The following is a 27700-nucleotide window of genomic DNA, read 5'->3' on the forward strand; positions in this document are numbered from 1 at the left end:
TATGTATGTGTGTTTGCCGTAGACTTAATCCTGTGTGTAAATAATAGTTTTGATTAAAGATGATAGTAAGTATGCTATGAAGAGGCTGAGTGTAGGTGTGAGGGGTCCCAACATAGGCGGATATGTTGATGGGGAGGGGTGGGGGATGGGTGAGGGAGGGATAAGGGGAGCTTCCCCTTGGCGTGAGAGTGCTTAGGGCCATTTGTGGTTTGTGGTTTTTGACGGGCATTATTTTTCTTCGAGAGAGCAGAGTCCAGGAGGAGATGAGAGCTGCAGCAGGAGGGATGTGGTCCATTTGCCTTAATAGATTTTCAATGTCTTCAGAGCGGTCTTGGAGATGTTCACCCCAACAGGGCTCTCCCAACACTGCGGACTCGTTAAGGAGGGGCGACGTTCTTACTTCCGCCAGCAGGCCCTCACCTGCCAACCATCAATCACTCCCACCCCTCATCCCCTCCTCTCCCCATACCAACAGGGGGTCCCCTCTCCCTCCCCTCCATTACCTTCTAGAGTGGGGCACCCCTCTCCCCCTTACCTTCTAGAGTGGTACGGACCAGGATCACATACCATCACATCGACCTGAGAAGTGTCACCACATGGCACATCACTTAGTAAACTCAGTCAAAGTCAGTAGGTTAGCGTTTACAAAAAGAAGGAAACATTTTTTGACAGGGAGCGAGCCTGAGGCGTACCATCTCTCTCTCTCTCCTGACACTCTCACTGGGACATAGCAAAGGTGTGCCATGGGCACAACATACAAATTCCATCAAGAACTACCTACATGTTGCTAAACCGTGCAATCTCACACAAGGCATTCATATGGGCAGTAAAGGCTTGCAGAGACGCATAAAGGAGTCCAGGACTGAACCCCACAATTCATTTTTAGCTAAGCAAGTTACAATTATGACGAGCTAGTTACAAAATTCAATATAAGTCAACCCATCGTCACGGGAGACGCGATCTCTACCTACAAATTGTTCTTGTTAACTGTGATCACATCATCTGCTGGCCCAAATAAATATCATTGAAATGTATGCGTGTCTACTCAATCTCCTTCACCTCTTCTTCCTACACCCATTACTGCTGTGCACATCTTGTAACACACAACGGCGTTATCATAGCAAGACAATGTCACAGAATGTTCAAGACTCCTGAATGAATGAAACAGCAATCCGTCTCGTGGATTCATGGTGGTTTGAGGCGTAGTGAGATGGACGAGGTACTGGGATGACCTTACCCTCTCCCCTTCCACCCCCACCAACCCCCCCCCCCTCCCACCCCCCTTCCAAGCCCAAACCGTCAAGCATCACTTCACCCTTCCCAGACCGGATGCTCTGTGCAAAGCCTTTAGTATTATTTCTGATCATATGTGTAACCTTGTATCGCAATGTGACCAACATGGTATCATCATTCTTTGCTCAAATAGCATTTTTTAAGAATATCCAGAGTCATAAGCGGGTCTTCAATCTTATTATTATAACAAATCATAATTTGTTGTAAACACAACTGCATGGGATACACATAGCAGTCAGTGGTTTCTCTCTCTCTCTCTCTCGCTCTATTCAGATCATTTTATAGTTGGGGGAAAAGCAACATCAATTCCTTTCTCCTGCCGCCGCTGTTCGCATATCTTTTTTCATTTCACTTAGACTGGCAGCACACCAGAGGATGGACGACTAATGTCAATTTTTCGAGCCCCCATCACTCTCACCCTTATAACCTTGTAAGATAACACGACCAACATGATGACATCGTTCTTTGCCCAAATATCATTAATGTAACGTGACCAATATGGTAACTTCGTTCTTTGCCCAAATATCATTTTAAAAGTAACGAGCAACTTTCTGTCCGATGTCTGAATATTGAAATGTGAACCCCATTTAGCCAAACACAATATCTCCATTACATCTCATATCATATAAATATTACGGTCTGCAAGTTTTAGACCTCTGTAACACATTGTAACGTAACGCAAATCAACTTTCTGCAGTCCAAATAACATTATGAAAGTATGACTTAGTCCATCTCCATTACATCTCTTACCATATAAATATTACTGTCTACCAGTTTTAGCCTCTGTAACACAATGTAACGTAACGTGGAAATCAACTTTGTCTGATGACCAAATAACATTATTGAAAATGTCAACCATGTTTAGCCATTACATCCAAACACAAAGAAAAATATTACCGCTTTTCTTTGAGAAACTTATATGTGGTGATCATATCTCCAGAGTCCACACAATAAGCCACACATCACCCATCTTCTGTTTTCAAATCACAGCTCGCATCTAATTTAATGTTATTTTTTTTTTTTGCAGAAACTATGTTTTGAGAATATGCTCAATGTCAGCAATTACTATTCGTATCATCAAACTCCTTTCAGTCATCAAAACAAGCAGAGGTGCCGCATAAACCACTAAAGATTTGATGTATGCAAGGTACATCATTTTGACAATTCTGTCACCGACCCGCCTTAGCGAGATGACTGTGCGCAACAGTACCCTAGCACTCTTAATAATTTTATTCAAGCACTGTTAACATAGCATAATGTAAGATTATTTTCACATTTCATATCGCGTGTGTAGATTTAGTTTTAACAAAAAGTGAAACACGAGAGCATGAACTAATAGGGTTGAGATAGGAGGAAAGGCTTTGTGGAAGATAAAAGAGCCGAGGAGACATGTTCCCTACCTACATTACTATTATTTCTTGCAGACCTGCAGACCTGTCCAGAAAAGCAGTCAGTCAGTCACTCAGTCAAACATTTTTATAGTTAAAAGTTTTTCATCTTAAAAAACAGGGACTACTAGTCTTCATTTTTTTCTTCTATCAAATCAAATAGTCGCGAGGGCCACTACGTATTGTTGTTGTCTGTCTGTCTATCGCTTGACTAGGTTAAGGACCGCAATATCCCACACCATACATGCTACGGGCTCTCACTAGTCAATAAACACAATTTTGTATCATTTCTCTACTAAATAGCACTCCGAATCATCTTTGCACATTTTAATTTTACATTGTCACGTGCACAGCCATCAAAGGGGAATCTCACTACTGCACGGATGTCTTGTGTGTGTGTGTGTGTGTGTGTGTGTGTGTGTGTGTGTGTGTGTGTGTGTGTGTGTGTGTGTGTGTGTGTGTGTGTGTGTGTGTGTGTGTGTGTGTGTGTGTATGTGTGTGTGTGTGTGTGTGTGTTAAATAAAAGGTCCTTACATAGCTTATCATTTTCTTTGAGAAACTTATATGTGGTGATCATATCTCCTGAGTCCACACAAATAACCCACACCAACCCACATCCATTTTGAGAAAGAGAGAGAAGGCAAACATAGCTTGGTTATTGCATCTAGTTTTAAAAAGGGGTAAGAATAAGAAGAGTCATGTTCCATAAAAATACTTTACAGCAACCATTATTTATGTGTGGGAAACGACCTGTGAGATTTATATATATTTAATTTATATGAATTTATATTGAATTTATATTTACGTTAATTTATATACTTCGATAGCAATTTGTATGATGATAAGTGGACTGTATTTCTGCAATAATCTCACAAATCGATCCTCTACACATTAGGGGGGTTTATATTGAATTTATATATATGCAGCCAATCAAACTACAGTATTAAACTACATATATTGTTAAACATTGAAGAGGTTCTTTATCTTATTGTACAGTAGGCCTTAGTCCACCAGGTATAACCAGGATGTAGACACCACATTTTCCCTCGTGTGAGGTAGCTTCCATCACCCTGGTAACTGATGCACAAAGCATGCTTCCTCGTCTTGACCTGTCAAAAGGGCGCTAGCTATGAAGCCAGAATCCTAATATATGACAGCTATATCAGAGAAAACACTGTACATGGAACCAAAAAGACCTAGGCTTAATTACCTTGTTTGAGTCGATCATTCGTGTTCTAACCGGTACGCCCTATCTACTGATATTAATGGCCAAAAATGATTAGATAAACGGGTTTCGGAAAGACACTTCCCTTGAGATTGATGACAGCGTGTTGATGATGGCAGATCACTACTCTGATCTTCCATAACACTTCATCCAAGAGAATTTATAGGAGCCGTAATTCGCTCCACGACTCTGTGGTCTTAAACAATAACAATGGCTGACCACTCCCTCCTCACTGACGCTACTGGCCTACATTGTCCAGATGACAGTAAGTGATAGAAGGGTCACATTTACTCTATTTTAATTCTGATAATTAAGTTAATTTATATGAGATGTTTTTATGATGGTAAAGTCCAAAAACTAATGTATTTAAGAATAATTCCCACCATAATAGGGGGTGAATTTATAATAGTATGTGGTAATGATATCCCGTTTTCTATAGACGGAAATTCCACTACAAGTTACATTTTCTATGGGTTAACTTGTTTATACAACACAGCAATATTATCTGCCTGTATGATATTATTAAATGGTGTCGGATTTTCCGACATTATGTGCAGTAAGAGGGAAACGGGATCCGCACATACAATTTCCAAGCATTACAACGCTATCGAGGTAAACATAACATAAAGACAATAATGTAGTAGTAGTATGCTATTAATCAGCTAGTCAAAACTTAACATAACAGATATGATTTCACAGAGTTTTTAACATATGCAAGTTTTTCAATGTTTTCTCTTCACTTGTGCTAAGTGAGTCAGTAAAATGTGTCATTTCATTATTAGCCAGGCAATACGCTATTAGCTAGATAGTCAAAACATATAACACGCATTATTCCACAGGAATTTTTTCTAGCAAATATGCTTCCTTTAAGCAGTTCAACACATCAAACACCAGCAGTCCGCAAAATTCCCTTTAGTCAATAATCATCCTTTACAGTATTTCTTGACTAAAATAGCACTCCAAACATAAGTGGTCATTTTTATTCTCACTGACGCACTATAGTCAATAATTTGTTTCGCAGAGTGACAAGTTATGCATAGTGACGAGATTTCACGATGAGCATAGTTTAAGAGAGTTCACACTGTATTAATTATGAGCATGGATATGTTATGTTATGTTTATGAAGATCAATACTTCTTATTTTTAACATTTTTCCTGCCCCCAGCTTTTCAGTCTTCTCATATTCTTATCAAATAAAGTTTGCTTACTGTTTTCCAGTAGATTGGCTTCACATTACATATATTAATAAATTTTCAAATTCAGTTCAGTTTCTTTTCAATATCACAGCTTTGTTGTCCCCCTGCCAGTATCTAGTTCAAGACCTCTTATTATCAATGTCATTAATACTGCTATCATCAACCATGTATTGGATGTCTCAGACATTCAGTTAACAACTTAGTAAGTGTTTAATGAACGTGAGAATCACTTCATGTGCGCTCATTTTAGTTTAGTTTAAAGTGTTCCATCTTGAATTAATACTACTATCACCAACTATGTACTGGATAACTCAGGCATTCAGTTAACAACTCAGTAAGTGAAAATCACTTCATGTGAGCTCATTTTTAGTTTAGGATAAGGTTTTTCCATCGTGAAATACTATTATCATTAACCAGGTATTGGGTGGCTCTGCCATTCAGTTTACAACTCAGTAACTGTTTACTGAACATAGATATCCCTCCATGCGACCTCATTTTTTAGTTTAAAGTTTCTCCATCGTAAAAAAATAAAATATTACTATCACAAACCATGTATTGGGTGGCTCAACCATTCAGTTTACAACTCAGTAAGTGTTTACTGAATGCAAAATCGCTACATGTGTGGTCATTTAGTTTAAAGTTTCTCAATCTTAAAATATTACTATCATCATCAACCATGCATTGGCTGGCTTAGTCTTTCAGTTTACAACTCAGTAAGTGTTAACTGAATGTGGAAATTATCACATGTGTGAGCATTTAGTTTAGTTTTAAGTTTCACAATCTTAAATTAAATACTATCATCAACCCCGTATTGGGCTCTCGGGCATTCAGTTATCCACTCGGTAAGTGTTTACTGAACGTCGAAATCATTTCCTGTGTGCCCATTTTTTACTTGAACCCGTCTCCACTCCAAACCAGTCAGGACCTAGGGTCCCAACTCGGACCGCAGGTCCGGTTTGGAGTGGAGACGGGTTCAAGTAAAAAATGGGCACACAGGAAATGATTTCGACGTTCAGTAAACACTTACCGAGTGGATAACTGAATGCCCGAGAGCCCAATACGGGGTTGATGATAGTATTTAATTTAAGATTGTGAAACTTAAAACTAAACTAAATCCTCACACATGTGATAATTTCCACGTTCAGTTAACACTCACTGAGTTGTAAACTGAAAGACTAAGCCAGCCAATGCATGGTTGATGATGATAGTAATATTTTAAGATTGAGAAACTTTAAACTAAAAAATGAGGTCGCATGGAGGGATATCTATGTTCAGTAAACAGTTACTGAGTTGTAAACTGAATGGCAGAGCCACCCAATACCTGGTTAATGATAATAGTATTTCACGATGGAAAAACCTTATCCTAAACTAAAAATGAGCTCACATGAAGTGATTTTCACTTACTGAGTTGTTAACTGAATGCCTGAGTTATCCAGTACATAGTTGGTGATAGTAGTATTAATTCAAGATGGAACACTTTAAACTAAACTAAAATGAGCGCACATGAAGTGATTCTCACGTTCATTAAACACTTACTAAGTTGTTAACTGAATGTCTGAGACATCCAATACATGGTTGATGACAGTAGTATTAATGACATTGATAATAAGAGGTCTTAAACTAGATACTGGCAGGGGGACAACAAAGCTGTGATATTGAAAAGAAACTGAACTGAATTTGAAAATTTATTAATATATGTAATGTGAAGCCAATCTACTGGAAAACAGTAAGCAAACTTTATTTGATAAGAATATGAGAAGACTGAAAAGCTGGGGGCAGGAAAAATGGGTAAAAAAATAAGAAGTATTGATCTTCATAAACATAACATAACATATCCATGCTCATAATTAATACAGTGTGAACTCTCTTAAACTATGCTCATCGTGAAATCTCGTCACTATGCATAACTTGTCACTCTGCGAAACAAATTATCGACTATAGTGCGTCAGTGAGAATAAAAATGACCACTTATATTTTGGAGTGCTATTTTAGTCAAGAAATACTGTAAAGGATGATTATTGACTAAAGGGAATTTTGCGGACTGCTGGTGTTTGATGTGTTGAACTGCTTAAAGGAAGCATATTTGCTAGAAAAAATTCCTGTGAAATAATGCGTGTTATATGTTTTGACTATCTAGCTAATAGCGTATTGCCTGGCTAATAATGAAATGACACATTTTACTGACTCACTTAGCACAAGTGAAGAGAAAACATTGAAAAACTTGCATATATTAAAAACTCTGTGAAATCATATCTGTTATGTTAAGTTTTGACTAGCTGATTAATAGCATACTACTACTACATTATTGTCTTTATGTTATGTTTACCTCGATAGCGTTGTAATGCTTGGAAATTATATGTGCGGATCCCGTTTTCCTCTTACTGCACATAAATAATGGTTGCTGTAAAGTATTTTTATGGAACATGACTCTTTTTATTCTTACCCCTTTTTAAAACTAGATGCAATAACCAAGCTATGTTTGCCTTCTCTCTCTTTCTCAATATGGATGTGGGTTGGTGTGGGTTATTTGTGTGGACTCAGGAGATATGATCACCACATATAAGTTTCTCAAAGAAAATGATAAACTATGTAAGGACCTTTTATTTAACACACACACACACACACACACACACACACACACACACACACACACACACACACACACACACACACACACACACACACACACACACACACACACACACACTACGAGGGGCCTCGTAGCCTGGTGGATAGCGCGCAGGACTCGTAATTCTGTGGCGCGGGTTCGATTCCCGCACGAGGCAGAAACAAATGGGCAAAGTTTCTTTCACCCTAAGTGCCCCTGTTACCTAGCAGTAAATAGGTACCTGGGAGTTAGTCAGCTGTCACGGGCTGCTTCCTGGGGTGTGTGTGTGTGGTGTGGGACAAAAAAAAAAATAGTAGTTAGTAAACAGTTGATTGACAGTTGAGAGGCGGGCCGAAAGAGCAAAGCTCAACCCCCGTAAAAACACAACTAGTAAACACACACACACACACACACACACACACACACACACACACACACACACACACACACACACACACACACACACACACACACACACACACACACACACACACACACACACACACACACACACACACACACACACACACACACAAGGAACCGCATGGAGGCGAGGATACGTGGAGAGCCAAACTATTGGAGGTGGTGACAAGCAACTTTTTAACCCAGCATGTCGGAGAACCCACAAGGATGAGAGGCAATGACGAACCAGCGAGACTCGACCTAGTCTTCACTCTGAACGACTCTGACATAAGAGAAATCGGTTTTGAGGACCCAGTAGGGATGAGCGACCACAGTGTACTGGTGTTTGAGTACTTGATTGAAGAAGGGTTATTGAACTCGAGGAGGGATACCGAAACCAAAAGGTTAGCATACCGAAAGGGAAACTATGAGGGGATAAGAAAATTCCTAACAGATATAGCATGGGAAACAGAGCTCAGGGGAAAGACGGCCCAAGATATAATGGATTACATCACGCAGAAGTGCAAGGACGCAGCAAACAAGTTTGTCCCAGTCCAAAAGGAAAACAGAGAAATGAAGATGAGAAACCCATGGTTTAATCAAAGATGTAGGCTAGCTAAGCAGCAAAGTAAAAGGGCATGGAGAAACTATAGGAATAACAGGACACTGGAGAGCAGAGAAAGATACCAGAATGCCAGGAATGAATATGTCAGGATGAGAAGAGAGGCAGAAAGACAATACGAAAATGACATCGCAAGCAAGGCAAAGACTCAGCCTAAATTGTTGCATAGCCACATTAGGAGAAAAACAACAGTAAAGGAACAGGTTATGAGATTAAGGATAGGGGCGGAAGGATTCACTACAAATGACAAGGATGTGTGTGAGGAATTGAATAAGAAATTCCAGGAGGTCTTCACCTTAGAGCAAGGAGAAATTCCAGAGGTAAGTGAGGGAATAGCTAACCAGGAACCACTGGAAGAGTTTGAGATTACCAGTGGGGAAGTAAGGAAGTGTTTACTAGAGTTGGACGTGACGAAGGCTATAGGCCCAGATGGAATCTCCCCTTGGGTTCTAAAGGAAGGAGCAAGAGAACTGAGCCTACCACTCTCCATAGTGTATAACAAATCACTGGCAACAGGGGAACTGCCAGATATTTGGAAAGCAGCTAACGTTGTCCCGATATACAAGAAAGGGGATAGACAGGAGGCACTGAACTACAGGCCAGTGTCCCTAACCTGCATACCATGCAAGCTGATGGAGAAGATTGTGCGAAAAAAACTAGTGGAGCATCTGGAGCGAAGGAACTTTGTAACACAGCATCAACACGGGTTCAGGGATGGCAGGTCCTGCCTCACAGGGTTACTTGAATTCTACGACCAGGCAACAAAAATAAGGCAAGAAAGAGAAGGGTGGGCAGACTGCATATTTTTGGATTGTCAGAAAGCCTTTGATACAGTGCCACACAAGAGGCTAGTGCGAAAGTTGGAGATGCAGGCTGGAGTGAGAGGGAAGGTACTCCGATGGATAGAGGAGTACCTAAGCAACAGGAGACAACGAGTCTGTGTGAGGGGTGAGGTCTCAGATTGGCGAGACGTCACAAGTGGAGTCCCGCAGGGGTCAGTCCTTGGACCTATATTGTTTCTGGTATATGTAAATGATCTCCCAGAGGGTATAGATTCGTTCCTCTCAATGTTTGCCGACGATGCAAAAATTATGAGGAGGATTGAAACAGAGGATGATAGTAGGAGGCTACAAGATGATCTGGATAGACTGAGTGAATGGTCCAACAAATGGCTGTTGAAGTTCAACCCGAGTAAATGCAAAGTAATGAAACTAGGCAGTGGAAACAGGAGGCCAGGCACAGGATACAGAATAGGAGATGAAGTACTTAATGAAACAGACAGAGAGAAAGATCTAGGAGTTGATATCACACCAAACCTGTCTCCTGAAGCCCACATAAAGAGAATAACGTCTGCGGCATATGCGAGGCTGGCTAACATCAGAACGGCGTTCAGGAACCTGTGTAAGGAATCATTCAGAATCTTGTACACCACATATGTAAGACCAATCCTGGAGTATGCGGCCCTAGCATGGAGCCCGTACCTTGTCAAGTACAAGACGAAGCTGGAAAAAGTTCAAAGGTATGCTACTAGACTAGTCCCAGAACTAAGAGGCATGAGTTATGAGGAAAGGCTGCGGGAAATGCACCTTACGACACTGGAAGACAGAAGAGTAAGGGGGGACATGATCACAACCTACAAAATCCTCAGGGGAATCGACCGGGTAAACAAGGATGAACTATTCAACACTGGTGGGACGCGAACAAGGGGACACAGGTGGAAGCTGAGTACCCAAATGAGCCACAGAGACGTTAGAAAGAACTTTTTCAGTGTCAGAGTAGTTAGTAAATGGAATGCATTAGGAAGTGATGTGGTGGAGGCTGACTGCATACACAGCTTCAAATGTAGATATGATAGAGCCCAATAGGCTCAGGAATCTGTACACCAGTTGATTGACGGTTGAGAGGCGGGACCAAAGAGCCAGAGCTCAACCCCCGCAAGCACAATTAGGTGAGTACAAGACATCCCTGCAGTAGTGAGATCCCCCTTTGATGGCTGTGCACGTGACAATGTAAAATTAAAATGTGCAAAGATGATTCGGAGTGCTATTTAGTAGAGAAATGATACAAAATTGTGTTTATTGACTAGTGAGAGCCCGTAGCATATATGGTGTGGGATATTGCGGTCCTTAACCTAGTCAAGCGATAGACAGACAGACAACAACAATAGGTAGTGACCCTCGCGTCTGTTTGATTTGATAGAAGAAAAAATTGAAGACTAGTAGTCCCTGTTTTTTAAGATGAAAAACTTTTAACTATAAAAATGTTTGACTGAGTGACTGACTGACTGCTTTTCTGGACAGGTCTGCAGGTCTGCAAGAAATAATAGTAATGTAGGTAGGAAACATGTCTCCTCGGCTCTTTTATCTTCCACAAAGCCTTTCCTCCTATCTCAACCCTATTAGTTCATGCTCTCGTGTTTCACTTTTTGTTAAAACTAAATCTACACACGCGATATGAAATGTGAAAATAATCTTACATTATGCTATGTTAACAGTGCTTGAATAAAATTATTAAGAGTGCTAGGGTACTGTTGGGCACAGTCATCTCGCTAAGGCGGGTCGGTGACAGAATTGTCAAAATGATGTACCTTGCATACATCAAATCTTTAGTGGTTTATGCGGCACCTCTGCTTGTTTGATGACTGAAAGGAATTTGTTGATACGAATAGTAATTGCTGACATTGAGCATATTCTCAAAACATAGTTTCTGCAAAAAAAATAACATTAAATTAGATGCGAGCTGTGATTTGAAAACAGAAGATGGGTGATGTGTGGCTTATTGTGTGGACTCTGGAGATATGATCACCACATATAAGTTTCTCAAAGAAAAGCGGTAATATTTTTCTTTGTGTTTGGATGTAATGGCTAAACATGGTTGACATTTTCAATAATGTTATTTCGTCATCGGACAAAGTTGATTTCCACGTTACGTTACAATGTGTTACAGAGGCTAAAACTGGTGGACAGTAATATTTATATGGTAGGAGATGTAATGGAGATGGACTAAGTCATACTTTCATAATGTTATTTGGACTGCAGAAAGTTGATTTGCGTTACGTTACAATGTGTTACAGGGGCTAAAACTGGTAGACAGTAATATTTATATGGTAGGAGATGTAATGGAGATGGACTAAGTCATACTTTCATAATGTTATTTGGACTGCAGAAAGTTGATTTGCGTTACGTTACAATGTGTTACAGAGGTCTAAAACTTGCAGACCGTAATATTTATATGATATGAGATGTAATGGAGATATTGTGTTTGGCTAAATGGGGTTCACATTTCAATATTCAGACATCGGACAGAAAGTTGCTCGTTACTCTTAAAATGATATTTGGGCAAAGAACGAAGTCACCATATTGGTCACGTTACATTAATGATATTTGGGCAAAGAACGATGCCATCATGTTGGTCGTGTTACCTTACAAGGTTATAAGGGTGAGAGTGATGGGGGCTCGAAAATTTGACATTAGTCGTCCATCCTCTGGTGCGCTGCCAGTCTAAGTGAAATGAAAAAAGATATGCGAACAGCGCCGGCAGGAGAAAGTAATTGATGTTACTTTTCCCCCAACTATAAAATGATCTTAATAGAGCGAGAGAGAGAGAGAGAGAGAGAAACCCCTGACTGCTATGTGTATCCCACGCAGTTGTGTTTACAACAAATTATGATTTGTTATAATAATAAGATTGAAGACCCGCTTATGACTCTCGATATTCTTAAAAAATGCTATTTGAGCAAAGAATGATGATACCATGTTGGTCACATTGCGATACAAGGTAACACATATGATCAGAAATAATACTAAAGGCTTTGCACAGAGCATCCGGTCTGGGAAGGGTGAAGTGATGCTTGACGGTTTGGGCTTGGAAGGGGGGTGGGAGGGGGGGGGGGTTGGTGGGGGTGGATGGGGAGAGGGTAAGGTCATCCCAGTACCTCGTCCATCTCACTACGCCTCAAACCACCACGAAGGTTAGACCCTAACGAGACGGATTGCTGTTTCATTCATTCAGGAGTCTTGAACATTCTGTGACATTGTCGTGCTATGATAACGCCGTTGTGTGTTACAAGGTCTGCACAGCAGTAATGGGTGTAGGAAGAAGAGGTGAAGGAGATTGAGTAGACACGCATACATTTCAATGATATTTATTTGGGCCAGCAGATGATGTGATCACAGTTAACAAGAACAATTTGTAGGTAGAGATCGCGTCTCCCGTGACGATGGGTTGACTTATATTGAATTTTGTAACTAGCTCGTCATGATTGTAACTTGCTTAGCTAAAAATGAATTGTGGGGTTCAGTCCTGGACTCCTTTATGCGTCTCTGCAAGCCTTTACTGCCCATATGAATGCCTTGTGTGAGATTGCACTGTTTGGCAACATGTAGGTAGTTCTTGATGGAATTTGTATGTTGTGCCCATGGCACGCCTTTGCTATGTCCCAGTGAGAGTGTCAGGAGAGAGAGAGAAATGGTACGCCTCAGGCTCGCTCCCCGCCAAAAAATGTTTCCCTCTTTTAGTAAACGCTAACCTACTGACTTTGACTGAGTTTACTAAGTGATGTGCCATGTGGTGACACTTCTCAGGTCGATGTGATGGTATGTGATCCTGGTCCGTACCACTCTAGAAGGTAAGGGGGAGAGGGGTGCCCCACTCTAGAAGGTAATGGAGGGGAGGGAGAGGGGACCCCCTGTTGGTATGGGGAGAGGAGGGGATGAGGGGTGGGAGTGATTGATGGTTGGCAGGTGAGGGCCTGCTGGCGGAAGTAAGAACGTCGCCCCTCCTTAACGAGTCCGCAGTGTTGGGAGAGCCCTGTTGGGGTGAACATCTCCATGACCGCTCTGAAGACATTGAAAATCTATTAAGGCAAATGGACCACATCCCTCCTGCTGCAGCTCTCATCTCCTCCTGGACTCTGCTCTCTCGAAGAAAAATAATGCCCGTCAAAAACCACAAACCACAAATGGCCCTAAGCACTCTCACGCCAAGGGGAAGCTCCCCTTACCCCTCCCTCACCCATCCCCCACCCCTCCCCATCAACATATCCGCCTATGTTGGGACCCCTCACACCTACACTCAGCCTCTACATAGCATACTTACTATCATCTTTAATCAAAACTGTTATTTACACACAGGATTAAGTCTACGGCAAACACACATACATATTCATCTACTATTATCCTCATATTCCACTCATATCCTTGTATTTCTTACTCTACCACATACCCCACATAGCCCACATACTCTCCTACACCCCCAACAACATGACCCCCCATCTTTCCTGACCGCATACCCAAACACCGGACGCTCACACGCGTCCGACACATGCCAAACTTCCGGGAAAATCCCCCCAAACCCTTTGCGACTACGACCACGCAGCATCTGCTCAGCTGGCTCTGTTAGAGCCACCTGGGCAGATGGTTTGGGACGGTCGTAGTCGCACATTTCACTACTCAGGGCGACCTGGACAAACTGGAGGAATGGTCTAAAACATGGCTATTAAAGTTCAATTCAAGAAACTGTAAATTAATGAAATTTGGCGAAGGGAGCAGAAGGCTGAACTCAAGGTACCATCTTTAAGGTGAAATCCTGCAAGAGTCAAATAAAGAGAAAGATCTGGGGGTTGATATCACACCGAACATGTCCCCAGAGGCCCACATCAAATGGATATCATCAGTGGCATATGCTAGATTGGCCAACATAAGAAGTACCTTTAGAAACTTGTGTAAGGAATCGTTCAGGACCTTGTATAGTACTTGTGTCAGACCAATCCTGGAGTCCATACCTAGTTAAACAAAAGACAAAGTTAGAGAAGATTCAGACGTTCGCAACCAAATTAGTCCCAGAACTGAGAGGTATGAGCTATGAGGAAAGGCTATGGATACTAAACCTCACATCCCTAGAAGACAGAAGAGTAAGGGGAGACTTGATAATGACCTACAAAATTCTCTGGGGGATTTACTGGGTGGATAAAGACAAACTATTTAGCATGGGTGCAACACGAACAAGGGAACACAGGTGGTAAATTAGTTCCCAAATTAGCCACAGAGACATCAGAAATTATTTTTTTCAGTGTCAGAATAGTTAACAAATGGAATGCATTAGGCAATGATGTGGTGAAGGCTGACTTCGTACACGGTTTCAAACGTAGATATGATAGAGCCCAATAGGCTCCGGAATCTGTACACCAGTTGATTGACGGTTGAGAGGCGGGACCAACGAGCCAAAGCTCAACCCCCGCAAGCACAACTAGTTAAGTACACACCTACAGGGAGGTAGAGAGGGGGGGCGGGAAAGGCGGGGTAGACGTAGTGTCTACGATTGTTTAGGTAACTTGTATATCTACAATCTTCAAATTCATTAATATGTCATTAATTATTCTAGATTTGATCAATTCTAATCTTCTTGTTCTTTGTACTGGACGGACCTGATGTTCTCATGTGAGATGTCTTCCAGCACTTACAGCTTGCCTGCACCACCTTGCTCATGTGTGGTCGGTGAGTGTGTTAGTGTGTACTCGTCCCAGTGGTCGTCCTTCACTCAAGTGTGTACTCGTCCCAGTGGTCGTCTTTCACTCAAGTGTGTACTCGTCCCAGTGGTCGTCTTTCACTCAAGTGTGTACTCGTCCCAGTGGTCGTCCTTCACTCAAGTGTGTACTCGGCCCAGTGGTCGTCCTTCACTCAAGTGTGTACTCGTCCCAGTGGTCGTCCTTCACTCAAGTGTGTACTCGGCCCAGTGGTCGTCCTTCACTCAAGTGTGTACTCGTCCCAGTGGTCGTCCTTCACTCAAGTGTGTACTCGTCCCAGTGGTCGTCTTTCACTCAAGTGTGTACTCGTCCCAGTGGTCGTCTTTCACTCAAGTGTGTACTCGTCCCAGTGGTCGTCCTTCACTCAAGTGTGTACTCGTCCCAGTGGTCGTCCTACACTCAAGTGTGTACTCGTCCCAGTGGTCGTCCTACACTCAAGTGTGTACTCGTCCTTCACTCAAGTGTGTACTCGGCCCAGTGGTCGTCCTACACTCAAGTGTGTACTCGTCCCAGTGGTCGTCCTACACTCAAGTGTGTACTCGTCCTAGTGGTCGTCCTTCACTCAAGTGTGTACTCGTCCTAGTGGTCGTCCTTCACTCAAGTGTGTACTCGGCCCAGTCGTCGTCCTTCACTCAAGTGTGTACTCGGCCCAGTGGTCGTCCTACACTCAAGTGTGTACTCGTCCCAGTGGTCGTCCTACACTCAAGTGTGTACTCGTCCCAGTGGTCGTCCTTCACTCAAGTGTGTACTCGTCCCAGTGGTCGTCCTTCACTCAAGTGTGTACTCGCCCCAGTGGTCGTCCTTCACTCAAGTGTGTACTCGTCCCAGTGGTCGTCCTACACTCAAGTGTGTACTCGTCCCAGTGGTCGTCCTACACTCAAGTGTGTACTCGTCCCAGTGGTCGTCCTTCACTCAAGTGTGTACTCGTCCCAGTGGTCGTCCTTCACTCAAGTGTGTACTCGTCCCAGTGGTCGTCCTACACTCAAGTGTGTACTCGTCCCTGTGGTCGTCCTACACTCAAGTGTGTACTCGTCCCTGTGGTCGTCCTACACTCAAGTGTGTACTCGTCCCTGTGGTCGTCCTACACTCAAGTGTGTGTCCCTCTCCGCCTCCCTCAATACGTGTATTACTACGGCTAACCTCACACATCTGTTCACTTCCTCCTTGTACCATCACCTTAAGGGAGCTTCCTCCTTGTACCATCACCTTAAGGGAGCTTCATCCTTGTACCATAACCTTAAGGGAGCTTCCTCCTTGTACCATCACCTTAAGGGAGCTTCATCCTTGTACCATAACCTTAAGGGAGCTTCATCCTTGTACCATCACCTTAAGGGAGCTTCCTCCTTGTACCATAACCTTAAGGGAGCTTCATCCTTGTACCATCACCTTAAGGGAGCTTCATCCTTGTACCATAACCTTAAGGGAGCTTCATCCTTGTACCATCACCTTAAGGGAGCTTCCTCCTTGTACCATCACCTTAAGGGAGCTTCCTCCTTGTACCATAACTTCATCCTTGTACCATCACCTTAAGGGAGCTTCATCCTTCACATTTGCACATACAGCAGCAAATGTGTTGTTGTGATAAGCAAGCGAATATAATCTATTCCTCAGGAAAGCCTGTAAGTGGCGTCAGGTTTAATAATGGTAAAACAAAATTGAATGTTTAATGTTCGTCTCGGTGGTGAGAGCAGAATACGACGGAGAGGTGTAGAATGAGAGAGGAATGAGAGTTGTAACTTGCTGTTAATAATTCAAGAGGTTGATAATGGAAGGGTTACATGTAAGCGCATCACACAGACAGGAACAGTTGGACGGGCACTTGCAAGACGCCGTGACGTCCCTGTGGCATCACCTGGAGACACCACTACACCGTCTGGAAGGAGGATGGGAAGCTGTCGTAGCTCACTTCACTACTCTTCATCACCATTTGCTATCATGGTGGACTCAGTAAGTATACAGCTTCTTCAACAATCAATACATTTTAATTGACAATCAGATATCATCTATAGAAGTCTTAATTTATACAATAAGTTACCAATTCAAAATCTTTAAAAATAAATGTAATATTTTGTTGTAAGTTTCAGCAAATAATGTGCAATATAACGTAAGTTAGAATGTGTTGACGTAGCTCATGTAGAACTGTGACTGTGACAGAGGTGTGGCGGCGGTGAGGGCGGCGGTGGTGGGGGCGGCGAGGGAGGCGACGCAGCAGGCGGCGTGGCTGGTGACCCGGGCCACTGATGTCCTCCTGGAGGCCGTCGCTGCCACCCAGCCTGCCCTCTACACCCTCCTCCAGGACATCAGGCAGGCCTTTATAAGGTGAGTCACTCCTCCTCCCTCCTACACCACCATGCTCCTCCACCCACTCCTCCTACACCACCATGCTCCTCCACCCACTCCTCCTACACCACCATGCTCCTCCACCCACTCCTCCTCTCCTACACCACCATGCTCCTCCACCCACTTCTCCTACACCACCATGCTCCTCCACCCACTCCTCCAACACCACCATGCTCCTCCACCAACTCCTCCCTCTACACCATCATGCTCCTCCACCCACTCAACCCAACACACAACACTTGCTAACCTTCAACTGTTAATGAAGCTGTCTCTCTGACTCTTGCTTACATTCCTTGTTTACTCTGTACTCTTATAAAAAAAACAAATATTAGAAAATAAGAAATACAAACGACGTTGGATTGGTGATGAGTTTTAGGGTTATCAACACTGTAGAGCTAATGGGGCCACTCAATGCTCATGAAATCGTTTCAGGTTAGGCAAAACTCTTGCATGTTGTACGAAGTGTCAACTCAAGAGGACGAACTGCTGCAGGAGAGAGATACACGTGTCATATTTAATAATGTTTGTCTGTAAAACAAAACTCTTCTGAATGCTCGTACTCACAAGACTTAGTTCTCTTAAAAATAATGTCGCTTTTGGCTGTTTGTCCGTATGGCCGAAAGTGGACGTAATTTGAAAATGAAAAAAAATGAAAATAAATTTGGGATTTTTTTTCAACAACAGTTAGTTAATGGTCGTCTGGTAGGTTAGGTGGGCAGGAAATTTTCATAAAGTTTCATAACGTTATGAAAAACGTTAATTAAAAGTTTTCTCTCCTAACCTGTCCCAGTAAGCCGGACTACTCAAACAGAAAACGAAACAGTACGTCACTTTTGTGAGTCGATTTAATTTCAAATTACGTCCAAATTTGGCCATAGCCGCGCATACGAGCGAAAAGTGACGTTACTTTTAAGAGGACGGGTTGCTATAACACCCTTTGTTCCAACAGTTTTCAAATAAACACTTAATTCGTACTAATTAATTGAACACAAGAATTTAGTTTTGAGAACTCTCCAAGGGTCCAATTATGACATATCCAGCCAACAACTATTTGAGAACAGACTCGTTAACTCTCAGATTTGACATAAATAATTTCAGTTGAAACAGCAGGTTGATTTTTTCCCCAAGATGGACGCTGAGAAAGACCGATATTGTTCCATAGTTTACACTCTCCCGTGTTTCAGCAGCATACTACACTACTCTCCCCTCCCAACTCCCACTCTCACCTCCCAGCTCCCACTCTCCTCTCCCAGCTCCCACTCTCCCCTCCCAGCTCCCACTCTCACCTCCCAGCTCCCACTCTCACCTCCCAGCTCCCACTCTCACCTCCCAGCTCCCACTCTCACCTCCCAGCTCCCACTCTCACCTCCCAGCTCCCACTCTCCCCTCCCAGCTCCCACTCTCACCTCCCAGCTCCCACTCTCACCTCCCAGCTCCCACTCTCCCCTCCCAGCTACCACTCTCACCTCCCAGCTCCCACTTTCACCTCCCAGCTCCCACTCTCCCCTCCCAGCTCCCACTCTCCCCTCCCAGCTCCCACTCTCACCTCCCAGCTCCCACTCTCACCTCCCAGCTCCCACTCTCACCTCCCAGCTCCCACTCTCACCTCCCAGCTCCCACTCTCACCTCCCAGCTCCCACTCTCCCCTCCCAGCTCCCACTCTCACCTCCCAGCTCCCACTCTCACCTCCCAGCTCCCACTCTCACCTCCCAGCTCCCACTCTCACCTCCCAGCTCCCACTCTCCCCTCCCAGCTACCACTCTCACCTCCCAGCTCCCACTCTCACCTCCCAGCTCCCACTCTCACCTCCCAGCTCCCACTCTCACCTCCCAGCTCCCACTCTCACCTCCCAGCTCCCACTCTCCCCTCCCAGCTCCCACTCTCCCCTCCCAGCTACCACTCTCCCTCCCAGCTCCCACTCTCACCTCCCAGCTCCCACTCTCCCCTCCCAGCTCCCACTCTCACCTCCCAGCTACCACTCTCCCCTCCCAGCTCCCACTCTCCCCTCCCAGCTCCCACTCTCCCCTCCCAGCTCCCACTCTCACCTCCCAGCTCCCACTCTCACCTCCCAGCTACCACTCTCCCCTCCCAGCTCCCACTCTCCCCTCCCAGCTCCCACTCTCACCTCCCAGCTACCACTCTCCCCTCCCAGCTCACACTCTCACCTCCCAGCTCCCACTCTCACCTCCCAGCTACTACTCTCACCTCCCAGCTCCCACTCTCCCCTCCCAGCTCCCACTCTCACCTCCCAGCTACCACTCTCCCCTCCCAGCTCCCACTCTCACCTCCCAGCTCCCACTCTCACCTCCCAGCTCCCACTCTCACCTCCCAGCTACCACTCTCCCCTCCCAGCTCCCACTCTCACCTCCCAGCTCCCACTCTCACCTCCCAGCTCCCACTCTCCCCTCCCAGCTCCCACTCTCCCCTCCCAGCTACCACTCTCCCCTCCCAGCTCCCACTCTCACCTCCCAGCTCCCACTCTCACCTCCCAGCTCCCACTCTCACCTCCCAGCTCCCACTCTCACCTCCCAGCTCCCACTCTCCCCTCCCAGCTCCCACTCTCCCCTCCCAGCTACCACTCTCCCCTCCCAGCTCCCACTCTCACCTCCCAGCACCCACTCTCCCCTCCCAGCTCCCACTCTCACCTCCCAGCTACCACTCTCCCCTCCCAGCTCCCACTCTCCCCTCCCAGGTCCCACTCTCTCCTCACAGCTCCCACTCTCACCTCCCAGCTCCCACTCTCACCTCCCAGCTACCACTCTCCCCTCCCAGCTCCCACTCTCCCCTCCCAACTCCCACTCTCACCTCCCAGCTACCACTCTCCCCTCCCAGCTCCCACTCTCACCTCCCAGCTCCCACTCTCACCTCCCAGCTACCACTCTCCCCTCCCAGCTCCCACTCTCACCTCCCAGCTCCCACTCTCACCTCCCAGCTCCCACTCTCACCTCCCAGCTACCACTCTCCCCTCCCAGCTTACACTCTCACCTCCCAGCTCCCACTCTCACCTCCCAGCTCCCACTCTCCCCTCCCAGCTTCCACTCTCCCCTCCCAGCTACCACTCTCCCCTCCCAGCTCCCACTCTCACCTCCCAGCTCCCACTCTCCCCTCCCAGCTCTCACTCTCCCCTCCCAGCTCCCACTCTCACCTCCCAGCTCTCACTCTCACCTCCCAGCTCCAACTCTCACCTCCCAGCTACCACTCTCCCCTCCCAGCTACCACTCTCACCTCCCAGCTCCCACTCTCACCTCCCAGCTACCACTCTCCCCTCCCAGCTCCCACTCTCACCTCCCAGCTCCCACTCTCACCTCCCAGCTCCCACTCTCCCCTCCCAGCTACCACTCTCACCTCCCAGCTCCCACTCTCACCTCCCAGCTCCCACTCTCACCTCCCAGCTCCCACTCTCACCTCCCAGCTCCCACTCTCACCTCCCAGCTCCCACTCTCACCTCCCAGCTCCCACTCTCACCTCCCAGCTCCCACTCTCCCCTCCCAGCTCCCACTCTCCCCTCCCAGCTACCACTCTCCCTCCCAGCTCCCACTCTCACCTCCCAGCTCCCACTCTCCCCTCCCAGCTCCCACTCTCACCTCCCAGCTACCACTCTCCCCTCCCAGCTCCCACTCTCCCCTCCCAGCTCCCACTCTCCCCTCCCAGCTCCCACTCTCACCTCCCAGCTCCCACTCTCACCTCCCAGCTACCACTCTCCCCTCCCAGCTCCCACTCTCCCCTCCCAGCTCCCACTCTCACCTCCCAGCTACCACTCTCCCCTCCCAGCTCACACTCTCACCTCCCAGCTCCCACTCTCACCTCCCAGCTACCACTCTCCCCTCCCAGCTCCCACTCTCACCTCCCAGCTACCACTCTCCCCTCCCAGCTCCCACTCTCACCTCCCAGCTCCCACTCTCACCTCCCAGCTCCCACTCTCACCTCCCAGCTACCACTCTCCCCTCCCAGCTTACACTCTCACCTCCCAGCTCCCACTCTCACCTCCCAGCTCCCACTCTCTCCTCCCAGCTCCCACTCTCCCCTCCCAGCTACCACTCTCCCCTCCCAGCTCCCACTCTCACCTCCCAGCTCCCACTCTCCCCTCCCAGCTCTCACTCTCCCCTCCCAGCTCCCACTCTCACCTCCCAGCTCTCACTCTCACCTCCCAGCTCCAACTCTCACCTCCCAGCTACCACTCTCCCCTCCCAGCTACCACTCTCACCTCCCAGCTCCCACTCTCACCTCCCAGCTACCACTCTCACCTCCCAGCTCCCACTCTCCCCTCCCAGATCCCACTCTCCCCTCCTAGCTCCCACTCTCACCTCCCAGCTACCACTCTCCCCTCCCAGCTACCACTCTCCCCTCCCAGCTCCCACTCTCACCTCCCAGCTCCCACTCTCACCTCCCAGCTCCCACTCTCCCCTCCCAGCTACCACTCTCACCTCCCAGCTCCCACTCTCACCTCCCAGCTCCCACTCTCACCTCCCAGCTCCCACTCTCACCTCCCAGCTCCCACTCTCACCTCCCAGCTCCCACTCTCACCTCCCAGCTCCCACTCTCACCTCCCAGCTCCCACTCTCCCCTCCCAGCTCCCACTCTCACCTCCCAGCTCCCACTCTCCCCTCCCAGCTCCCACTCTCACCTCCCAGCTACCACTCTCCCCTCCCAGCTCCCACTCTCCCCTCCCAGCTCCCACTCTCCCCTCCCAGCTCCCACTCTCACCTCCCAGCTCCCACTCTCACCTCCCAGCTACCACTCTCCCCTCCCAGCTCCCACTCTCCCCTCCCAGCTCCCACTCTCACCTCCCAGCTACCACTCTCCCCTCCCAGCTCACACTCTCACCTCCCAGCTCCCACTCTCACCTCCCAGCTACCACTCTCCCCTCCCAGCTCCCACTCTCACCTCCCAGCTACCACTCTCCCCTCCCAGCTCCCACTCTCACCTCCCAGCTCCCACTCTCACCTCCCAGCTCCCACTCTCACCTCCCAGCTACCACTCTCCCCTCCCAGCTTACACTCTCACCTCCCAGCTCCCACTCTCACCTCCCAGCTCCCACTCTCTCCTCCCAGCTCCCACTCTCCCCTCCCAGCTACCACTCTCCCCTCCCAGCTCCCACTCTCACCTCCCAGCTCCCACTCTCCCCTCCCAGCTCTCACTCTCCCCTCCCAGCTCCCACTCTCACCTCCCAGCTCTCACTCTCACCTCCCAGCTCCAACTCTCACCTCCCAGCTACCACTCTCCCCTCCCAGCTACCACTCTCACCTCCCAGCTCCCACTCTCACCTCCCAGCTACCACTCTCACCTCCCAGCTCCCACTCTCCCCTCCCAGATCCCACTCTCCCCTCCTAGCTCCCACTCTCACCTCCCAGCTACCACTCTCCCCTCCCAGCTACCACTCTCCCCTCCCAGCTCCCACTCTCACCTCCCAGCTCCCACTCTCACCTCCCAGCTCCCACTCTCCCCTCCCAGCTACCACTCTCACCTCCCAGCTCCCACTCTCACCTCCCAGCTCCCACTCTCACCTCCCAGCTCCCACTCTCACCTCCCAGCTCCCACTCTCAACCTCCCAGCTCCCACTCTCACCTCCCAGCTCCCACTCTCTCCTCCCAGCTCCCACTCTCCCCTCCCAGCTCCCACTCTCCCCTCCCAGCTACCACTCTCCCCTCCCAGCTCCCACTCTCACCTCCCAGCTCCCACTCTCCCCTCCCAGCCCCCACTCTCACCTCCCAGCTACCACTCTCCCCTCCCAGCTCCCACTCTCCCCTCCCAGCTCCACTCTCCCCTCCCAGCTCCCACTCTCCCCTCCCAGCTCCCACTCTCACCTCCCAGCTCCCACTCTCACCTCCCAGCTACCACTCTCCCCTCCCAGCTCCCACTCTCCCCTCCCAGCTCCCACTCTCACCTCCCAGCTCCCACTCTCCCCTCCCAGCTCACACTCTCACCTCCCAGCTCCCACTCTCACCTCCCAGCTACCACTCTTACCTCCCAGCTCCCACTCTCCCCTCCCAGCTCCCACTCTCACCTCCCAGCTACCACTCTCCCCTCCCAGCTCCCACTCTCACCTCCCAGCTCCCACTCTCACCTCCCAGCTCCCACTCTCACCTCCCAGCTACCACTCTCCCCTCCCAGCTCCCACTCTCACCTCCCAGCTCCCACTCTCACCTCCCAGCTCCCACTCTCCCCTCCCAGCTCCCACTCTCCCCTCCCAGCTACCACTCCCCCCTCCCAGCTCCCACTCTCACCTCCCAGCTCCCACTCTCACCCCCCAGCTCCCACTCTCACCTCCCAGCTCCCACTCTCACCTCCCAGCTCCCACTCTCCCCTCCCAGCTCCCACTCTCCCCTCCCAGCTCCCACTCTCCCCTCCCAGCTCCCACTCTCACCTCCCAGCTCCCACTCTCCCCTCCCAGCTCCCACTCTCACCTCCCAGCTACCACTCTCCCCTCCCAGCTCCCACTCTCCCCTCCCAGCTCCCACTCTCCCCTCCCAGCTCCCACTCTCACCTCCCAGCTCCCACTCTCACCTCCCAGCTACCACTCTCCCCTCCCAGCTCCCACTCTCCCCTCCCAGCTCCCACTCTCACCTCCCAGCTCCCACTCTCACCTCCCAGCTACCACTCTCCCCTCCCAGCTCCCACTCTCACCTCCCAGCTACCACTCTCCCCTCCCAGCTCCCACTCTCACCTCCCAGCTCCCACTCTCACCTCCCAGCTCCCACTCTCACCTCCCAGCTACCACTCTCCCCTCCCAGCTTACACTCTCACCTCCCAGCTCCCACTCTCACCTCCCAGCTCCCACTCTCCCCTCCCAGCTCCCACTCTCCCCTCCCAGCTACCACTCTCCCCTCCCAGCTCCCACTCTCACCTCCCAGCTCCCACTCTCCCCTCCCAGCTCTCACTCTCCCCTCCCAGCTCCCACTCTCACCTCCCAGCTCTCACTCTCACCTCCCAGCTCCAACTCTCATCTCCCAGCTACCACTCTCCCCTCCCAGCTACCACTCTCACCTCCCAGCTCCCACTCTCACCTCCCAGCTACCACTCTCACCTCCCAGCTCCCACTCTCCCCTCCCAGCTCCCACTCTCCCCTCCTAGCTCCCACTCTCACCTCCCAGCTACCACTCTCCCCTCCCAGCTACCACTCTCCCCTCCCAGCTTCCACTCTCACCTCCCAGCTCCCACTCTACCCTCCCAGCTCCCACTCTCCCCACCCAGCTACCACTCTCCCCACCAAGCTCCCACTCTCTCCTCCCAGCTGCCTTTCTCCCCTCCCAGCTCCCACTCTCACCTCCCAGCTCCCACTCTCCCCTCCCAGCTCCCACTCTCACCTCCCAGCTCCCACTCTCCCCTCCCAGCTCCCACTCTCACACTCTCACCTCCCAGCTCCCACTCTCACCTCCCAGCTCCCACTCTCACCTCCCAGCTCCCACTCTCTCATCCCAGCTCCCACTCTCCCCTCCCAGCTCCCACTCTCACCTCCCAGCTCCCACTCTCTCCTCACAGCTCCCTTGCTCCTCTCCCAGCTCCCACTCTCACCTCCCAGCTCCCACTCTCCCCTCCCAGCTCTCACTCTCCCCTCCCAGCTCCCACTCTCACCTCCCAGCTCCCACTCTCCCCTCCCAGCTCCCACTCTCACCTCCCAGCTCCCTCTCTCCCCTCCCAGCTCCCACTCTCCCCTCCCACTCTCACCTCCCAGCTACCACTCTCCCCTCCCAGCTACCACTCTTACCTCCCAGCTCTCACTCTCACCTCCAAGCTCCCACTCTCACCTCCCAGCTCCCACTCTCACCTCCCAGCTCCCTCTCTCCCCTCCCAGCTCCCACTCTCCCCTCCCACTCTCACCTCCCAGCTACCACTCTCCCCTCCCAGCTCCCACTCTCACGTCCCAGCTACCACTCTCACCTCCCAGCTACCACTCTCCCCTCCCAGCTCCCACTCTCCCCTCCCAGCTCCCACTCTCCCCTCCCAGCTCCCACTCTCACCTCCCAGGTACCACTCTCCCCTCCCAGCTCCCACTCTCACCTCCCAGCTACCACTCTCCCCTCCCAGCTCCCACTCTCACCACCCAGCTCCCACTCTCCCCTCCCAGCTACCACTCTCACCACCCAGCTCCCACTCTCCCCTCCCAGCTACCACTCTCACCTCCCAGCTCCCACTCTCACCTCCCAGCTCCCACTCTCCCCTCCCAGCTACCACTCTCACCTGCCAGCTCCCACTCTCACCTCCCAGCTCCCACTCTCACCTCCCAGCTCCCACTCTCCCCTCCCAGCTCCCACTCTCCCCTCCCAGCTCCAACTCTCCCCTCCCAGCTCCCACTCTCATCTCCCAGCTCTCCCTCTCACCTCCCAGCTCTCACTCTCACCTCCCAGCTCCCACTCTCCCCTCTCAGCTCCCACTCTCCCCTCCCAGCTCCCACTCTCATCTCCCAGCTCTCCCTCTCACCTCCCAGCTCTCACTCTCACCTCCCAGCTCCCACTCTCCCCTCCCAGCTCCCACTCTCCCCTCCCAGCTCCCACTCTCATCTCCCAGCTCTCCCTCTCACCTCCCAGCTCTCACTCTCACCTCCCAGCTCCCACTCTCACCTGCCATCTCCCACTCTCACCTCCCAGCTCTCACTCTCTTCTCCCAGTTCCCACTCTCATCTCCCAGCTCCCACTCTCACCTCCCAGCTCCCACTCTCTTCTCCCAGCTCCCACTCTCATCTCCCAGCTCCCACTCTCACCTCCCAGCTCCCACTCTCTTCTCCCAGCTCCCACTCTCATCTCCCATTTCCCACTCTCCCCTCCCAGCTCTCACTCTCCCCTCCCGGCTCCCACTCTCACCTCCCAGCTCTCACTCTCACCTCCTAGCTCCCACTCTCTTCTCCCAGCTCCCAGTCTCATCTCCCAGCTCCCACTCTCTTCTCCCAGCTCCCATTCTCATCTCCCAGCTCCCACTCTCCCCTCCTAGCATTCACTCTCCCCTCCCAGCTCCCACTCTCCCCTCCCAGCTCCCACTCTCACCTCCCAGCTCCCACTCTCCCCTCCCAGCTCTCACTCTCACCTCCCAGCTCCCACTCTCCCCTCCCAGCTCTCACCCTCACCTCCCAGCTCCCACTCTCACCTCCCAGCTCCAACTCTCACCTCCCAGCTCCAACTCTCCCCACTAGTCTTGGCTGCCTAGCTAGTAACTGAGAGCCTCACAGTACAGCTGGCTCCGTCACAGTCTTGGCTGCCTTCCACACTAGCTAGTAACTGAGAGCCTCACACTACAGCTGGCTCCGTCACAGTTTTGGCTGCCTTCCACACTAGCTAGTAACTGAGAGCCTCACACTACAGCTGGCTCCGTCACAGTCTTGGCTTCCTTCCACACTAGCTAGTAACTGAGAGCCTCACACTACAGCTGGCTCCGTCACAGTCTTGGCTGCCTTCCACACTAGCTAGTAACTGAGAGCCTCACAGTACAGCTGGCTCCGTCACAGTCTTGGCTGCCTTCCACACTAGCTAGTAACTGAGAGCCTCACAGTACAGCTGGCTCCGTCACAGTCTTGGCTGCCTTCCACACTAGCTAGTAACTGAGAGCCTCACACTACAGCTGGCTCCGTCACAGTCTTGGCTGCCTTCCACACTAGCTAGTAACTGAGAGCCTCACAGTACAGCTGGCTCCGTCACAGTCTTTGCTTCCTTCCACACTAGCTAGTAACTGAGAGCCTCACACTACAGCTGGCTCCGTCACAGTCTTGGCTGCCTTCCATACTAGCTAGTAACTGAGAGCCTCACAGTACAGCTGGCTCCGTCACAGTCTTGGCTGCCCGCCACACTAGCTAGTAACTGAGAGCCTCACAGTACAGCTGGCTCCGTCACAGTCTTGGCTTCCTTCCATACTAGCTAGTAACTGAGAGCCTCACACTACAGCTGGCTCCGTCACAGTCTTGGCTGCCTTCCATACTAGCTAGTAACTGGGAGCCTCACAGTACAGCTGGCTCCGTCACAGTCTTGGCTGCCTTCCACACTAGCTAGTAACTGAGAGCCTCACAGTACAGCTGGCTCCGTCACAGTCTTGGCTGCCTTCCACACTAGCTAGTAACTGAGAGCCTCACAGTACAGCTGGCTCCGTCACAGTCTTGGCTGCCTTCCACACTAGCTAGT

General features: G+C 49.3%; 1 protein-coding gene across 1 annotated transcript in view; it reads left to right on the top strand.

The window, feature by feature from the left end:
- Positions 1–17057: 17057 nt before the first annotated feature.
- Positions 17058–27700, top strand: part of LOC138349889 (apolipophorins-like) — a 118186-nt gene continuing 107543 nt past the window's right edge. The window contains exons 1-2 of the mRNA XM_069339940.1: positions 17058–17204; positions 17412–17576. The gene's annotated coding sequence lies outside the window, so the exon portion shown is untranslated. The remainder of the gene's footprint in view (positions 17205–17411; positions 17577–27700) is intronic.

The sequence above is a fragment of the Procambarus clarkii genome, chromosome 42 (genome assembly GCF_040958095.1).
Source record: "Procambarus clarkii isolate CNS0578487 chromosome 42, FALCON_Pclarkii_2.0, whole genome shotgun sequence".
Taxonomy (NCBI): domain Eukaryota; kingdom Metazoa; phylum Arthropoda; class Malacostraca; order Decapoda; family Cambaridae; genus Procambarus; species Procambarus clarkii.